Genomic DNA, 6,800 nt, shown 5'->3' on the forward strand with positions numbered 1-6,800 from the left:
GGAGGGACCTATCTAGGGTCCAACGTCTTACCTGGACACATTGAGAGAATACCACTGTTAATTCTACCATAGAATGGTCAGATAAGATAGCAGGAATGTAGGTGGTAGACACAGTCTTTGGAAGTAACCCTTGATCAATAAGGAAAAGTCTATACGTAAGTGGTGTCTGTGTCTATGGCTATAGAACGAATAGTCTCCATTATTTGGATTCTTTACTCTCCAGATGTCTAGTAAGTTAAAATCCCTCATCATGTTTCTGAGCTCTCTTTTGGATTTATATGATGTGGCAGATATAGCTCGAGACGTACGATCCAATTTAGGATCAAATACTAAATTAAAATCGCCCCCTAATATAATAGGAGCATTTAAATTCTGAAAACTAGTTTTTAGATTAACCAGTGCTTCTGGAGAGTCCTGATTCGGTCCATAGTATATAGCACATGTCACCCGTGTGTTTTTTATAAATAAGGATGCTGTTAACCATCTACCCGTATAATCGGTTTGATGTTTTTCCACACTTATCCCACTGTTGGATCTAATAATCAAAGCCACACCTTTGGTACTACCAGTCTGTTCAGAGCAGAGAAGATCCTGAACCCACTTTTGATTTTTAAAAGCTGCCTTGCATTCCTGCTGCTCTAGGTGGGTTTCTTCTAGGAATATAATGTTAGCTCCAGACTTGTTCAAAAATTCACAAATCCTATTAAATTTCCTATTTTCCCTTAATCCATTGACATTCCAGCTAATTATCTTTGTCTTATTCTCCGTCATCCAATTTTGTTATGACCAAGGAAAGAGTCTTTTGCCTCCATTTCACTCTGCTTAACAAGTCAGTTTCATCTAATACAAGTATATGAGGAAAATATTTTTTCTTTTTATCCATCCACCTCCCACCACCTCCCTCCACCCCCATGAGGAACCCCCCCATTTCAACCTTGGCGATTGTATCGCCATACGACAGCTCTACCCCTAACCTGGATTGTGGCCTCCAGAAAAAAAATTATCAAACGTAGTGCACCCAAACCAACACTAACACTAATCATACGTGATGATATGGGCATTTTTTTTTTCATCAACGATCTAGAAATATAGTAAGCAAAATAGGAATTATATGTTTGGCCCTTCGTCTAACCCAAATTCTGTGACCTTATCCTTATCCTTGCCCTGATACTTATTCCATGTGCTGAGCTTCTTTCAAAGAAATGATGAAACTATCCACTTCTAGAGGGGAGGTAAAGTTGTAAGTTTTATTCTTCCATACAACTCGTAAAGCAGCAGGGAACTTCATCATGACCTGTGCCCCCAACTCTCTGATTTCCTGCATCCGGGTCCCCAACTCCCACTGCCTCTGTGCTGTCACTCTACCCACGTCGGAGCGAGTTAGGTACTTAGTAGAGTCAATTTGAAGAGAAGAGTCAGTGAGAGCCCTACCTAGAATCAGTTCTTTAACTGAGTACGAGAGAAAGTTGACAAGTATCTTTCGGGGGGCGCTCCGACCCGAATGCTGTCTAAAAGGATCCCGGTGTGCACGCTGTATTTCGCTCTCTAAATTAATATCCGGTCTATCCTTCAAAACTCCTTCTCTCAACAATCGACAGACTAAGGTCTTTACGTCCCCATTCTCCGCTCCTTCTGGAATTTTAAGGAATTTCAGGTTATTACGTCTTGCATGGATTTCAAGACGCTCCATGTCCTGCTGCAAAGTCTTATTCTGAGCTTTCAAGTCAGCTATTATTTTCGAGTGTGACTCTGATGCTTTATTCAGGACTGCCACTTCACCCTCAAGTGCTTCTGTTCTAGTACATATGTCATCAAGTTTATTCTCAAGATTAGTACATTTCTCAGCTATTTCTCTCTGATTTCCTTCAGATATTTCGAACTTAGGCATCAATTTCGCCAAAAGATCTTCATGCATAGCTCTGAAAAAACTCTCCAGATTTCCGTCTGCCCCTCCACCTCTCTCTTCCTCTCTATGGAGCTGTTGGCTCGCTTGATATCTGCTTTCACCAACTACTTGGGTAGCTTTTTCCAATATAGTACCAGCAGGAGACTCCTCCAAAACAGTCTCAGGGTCTAATAACAATGGACCATATCTATTCTGGGACTCCACGGAGGAGCTATCTCTAGTATTAGAGCTAGTACTTACATCCATGCTGATGCTGGGTTTAGAAATGGGTGTAGAATCGGAAATTGAGACAGAAATTATATCTGCCTGTAAGCCCGACTGCGATGTCACCTGTTTTGTGCCCAAATCGGTGACAGTTTTCTCCATTATTCGAAAGTACGCCTTCAGTGAGGGTGTCGATTTTGGCACAGCTTGAGGTTTCTTTTGCTTTCGAACAATTTCTATTTTATTTCTTTCTGATGCAGGAGCTTGACCTAGAGATGTAGATGCAGTTGCAGTAGGTATATCTCTCTGGTGCAGAGAGCGAAGGAGATATCTGTTCTTAGGGACTCGGGAGCAAGTGTTACTTCTTCTGATACTTTAAGCGGATCAATAGGCTCGGGATTACTGTCCTCTTTATTTAGCGCACTTTCTTTTAAAGCCCCTGTGAAAACCGCAGATTTCTTAACTTTGGCGACCTCCACTATGTCCATCCCTTTTGGGCTTATAAGCACGTTCCTCACGCTCCTCACGGTGCCAGCAACAAATAATGTTCTATCCCTAAGAGGACACCAAGTTGGATTTGTATCTCTATAACCCTTAAATCCTTTAACTCGATATCTCACGGCGCTAACCACGGGACTCAAGGGACTACATTCCGTCCCTAACCCCAAACTGACTGAAAAGCACCCTCTCACCGCCGTAAAACTGCGTCCTCTGGGGTAGACTCTAGCTGCCGCTGATGCGATCCTTCTCCAAACTCCGGACTAACTCACCAAACCAGCCTCCCCTCGAACAGCTGAGTCGCGGCGTCTGACACGAAACTCTGCGTCTGCAAACATCGGGCGAAGATCCCCAGGTCCTAGTGCCGCATAACCAGCTATCCCGCTCCCGAAGCCGAAACCGAACAACAAGGAAAAAAGGAGAAAAGGCATAAAGCAAAGGTTAGCGGGGATTTCTGAGCAAAATCATAAAAGCCCGCATATGCTCACCGCTTTATGTTGTATATCGAATGTTGTATATTCAAAGGTGCATATTATTGCCGACCACTTCCAGGCCAGGACGGAGCTACCTCCCGGCCGACGTCAGCCTGCCGCCATCTTCCTCCCTCATCGCCAAGACGTGGGTCCTGTGCACACTGTGCTATTTGGAACCATCCAAGTTGCACTCGAATGATGAGCGCTAATAAGGTCAAAATCGGTCCTAGGATGCTTGTGTTCCAGTACAGGGAGGACCAGGACTGGCAGTTTAGGCTGGAGTGTTCCCATTGGATCAAGACTGATTTGCATATATCTGGGTCCAAACCGAGGTGGCATGGTGAGCAAAATAATAATGGACTGGGGTGCGGCCCAAGTAATTATCAGTGACTGAGATTGATTCAAGCATTTATCCATCACTTTTTTGTATATTTCCCTGCACGGGAGCGCCCAGGCACCACCCATGTAGTGTCTCCTTGATGCAGAGTAATGCAAGGCGGCACATTGCACTGGTTTGCATTACTTTGGGTTAAAATCTAACCTAAAATATAATTTGGGGTGGATTGTAAATACCATCCCAACACTTTGGAGTAGTGGAGAAGTGTGGCTCAGGGGTTAGAGGCGGCAGACCCGGAAGCTGAGATCGGCCCTGGACCAGGGTTCAATTCCCTGCCCCGGCGGGTCTTGGGCTCAAAAATTCCACGGACTCAATAATTCTTGCTCCGGTGCCTTCTCGACTCACGGGTTCACACTCTGCGACTCTGGGCAATAGCTTGCTTAATCTCCACAATGGCCCCTCGCGGCGGGATGCCTGGCTTTCACCTTGTGGATACCCTGCCGGGGTTATCTCACAGGGGAATACCAGGACGGGTTCCCTAAGCAAGCGCTTAGATACCGGCCTCGGTCAGTGATTTACGCTATATAAATACATGTACATTTACATTTACATTTACTTTGCATCGGGTCTCCATTGAAAAAGTACCACAAACCTGACAAACAGTGTTGGTAAATCTGAGCCTTTGTTCATATGCTTTTCAAAAAAATAGTCTGACAGCCAATCCATATGGTGGCCTCTCGTAACTATGTGCAAAGCGCCATCGAACATAGCACAAATTAAGCACCTTGGGCCATATGTATCAACAAACCCTTTTGCGATTCTTAAATAGTGATTTTTAAGGAATCGCTATTTAGGAATCGCAAAATGGTATGTATGAAGAAATTCACTTTTTTTTTTGCGATTCCTTACTCTTCCTTATTTGCGAATTCGAATAATTTCCAATGCATTCCTATGGGCCAGGAGGCCCATAGGAATGATTGCGAAATAATTCTCAAATTGCGAATTCGCAATTTGCTAATCGCAATTTGAGAATTATTTCAAGGGTGCAGGGGTGTCTCAAGGACACCCTGCTGCACCCCTGTAAATTACATGTGTGTGCATATGGCGCACATACATGCCCAATGGCATACATGCCCAATGGGCATGTATGTGCGTCATATGCCACCCTCACAAATGCACAATTGTGCATATTTACAAGAAATCGCAAATTACCACCAACTACAAGTTGGGTTGTAATTTGCGATTTCTAAACCTGAAATCGCAATTTGGAAAAGCTTCATACATAGCATTTAAGGAATCACAAATTTGCGATTCCTTAAATGCTTAAGCAAAATAAGGAATCGCAATTTTTTTGCGATTCCTTATTTTGCTATTTTTTCATACATTAGAAAATCGATAAAAAGGCCGTTTGCGATTCGCTAAGGCCGAAATTCTGCGAATTTCGGCCTTAACGAATTGCAAAAGGCTTGATACATATGGCCCCTTATGACCTCCCTACTCAGAAGGCAGCCCCCGCTCACTCAGTGTCACCTACATGCAATGCAAGCACTGACAGGGAAGATGCCGCACACTCTGGCAGCTAGAATAACTCATTCACCAACTCCACACTCAAGGACACACACCAGTCTCAACAAACCACTCTGTGATAGTGCAGTCAGGCCTCATTTCCGTTAACTGTTGGTAAAGTCTGTATTTTATCTCTTATTCAACATTTATCCTGCATCTAGCTTTTGATGATATCCAAACCTGTGCGACTGTAAGTCTTGAGCAGACAAGCAAAATGGTTAAAAGGTCTTCGTTATCAGATCTCAGCTCCCCTCCCCCCTTCAGTATCTCCATGACCGTTAGTGGTGTGCTGATCCCTAATTTTTGCAACAGAATATGTTCTACCGTCTGCCAAAATGTCGAGAGTTCAGGACATGTGATGAACATATGCTGTATATCTGCCGCAAATATTTCACACCTGGGGCATTATGCTCTGTCGTTTGCCTGGGTATTAAGTGACCACTTTGCTATTTTATCCGGGGTATAATATAGTAAGCAGATTGTGCGAAACTGTTGCATTTGCAGATTGGAGGAGTGAACTACCCCAGAAATTGTACTACGTGCATATGATATATTCTTAGCCGAAACCGGTATACCCATAATTCTAGTCCAACGAGCAGCAATTCTGGGGCTATCCTCAAATCTGAGGCCACATAAGCTTTTATATGCTCTGCTTATCAGGGCTTTATCATTAGAGTCATACAAACAGTCCGTTATATCTGAATGAGATAAATTCATCAGTTTAAGATAATTAACAAAATAATTGCGTATCTGTACATATTTAAACTTCATGTTGTCTATCAATTTATACGCAATCTGCATTTTTCGAACTCCATAAAGCCACTGTGATCGTATAGGCCCCCTAAACACGTTACCCCATAGTTAGCCCAGCGTATCCCCGTCCAATCGTGAAAAATGCTAGGCAGCCCTGGATTGCCCCAAAGAGGAAATTTGTCATTTGTTAATGTCAGGCCATACTTGAGAGAGATAGCACGCCATATAATTATACAATCACAAACCGTCTTAAATTTGACCCTTTTGTAATAATTCGGGTCATTAGTTCTAAACAAAAACAGATTGCTACTGCTGCTAACAAAAATGTATGATAATAGGTACTCTTCTCACTTTGAATAAAACTACGAAGACAACCAAAAAAAGCAGACCAAAAATAAATCTTAAAATCCGGGAAATCTAAGCCTCCATTATAAAGGGGAGTTTTAGCAGCTCCAGGGGTTTTCTCGATTTTTTATAGCCCCAAATGAAGCTGCCAAGAATCCTATCCAATCGTTTAAAAAAGGACATAGTCAATCGCAGCGGAATCGATCTAAACAAATACAAGAATTTTGGCAATATCTTCATTTTTATGTTTATACGCCCTATAATACCAATGGGTAGCCCATGCCAGCTCTTAAGTAGTTTGGCCGTCTCTTTTAATAGGGTCTCATAATTTAAAGGGATTAGTCTTTCTATCTGTGCCGCCATCTTGGTTCCCAAATAAATAGCAGTCGAACATACTCCCTGTAACGGAGATGCAGATTTGTAATTCAGTAAAATCTGAGTTTTATTAATATTCAGTTTGTACCCAGAAATCAAGCCAAACTCTTGCGCTTCATCTGTAATCACCTGCATGCCCCCCACCGATCCGTTGAGAACACCGCAATGTCATCAGCGTATGCTATAACTTTAAGGAAGTTGTCACCAAGCATATAAGGACTAATTAGCTGCTGATTTTGAAGAGTTGAAACAAAAGACACTATATAAAGGGCAAATAAAAGTGGTGTTAAGGAGCACCCTTCCCGGGTGCCCCGAAGAATCGGGAAAGCAATTGATTGTAACC

Source organism: Lissotriton vulgaris, chromosome 5 (genome assembly GCF_964263255.1).
Source record: "Lissotriton vulgaris chromosome 5, aLisVul1.2, whole genome shotgun sequence".
Taxonomy (NCBI): Eukaryota; Metazoa; Chordata; class Amphibia; order Caudata; family Salamandridae; genus Lissotriton; species Lissotriton vulgaris.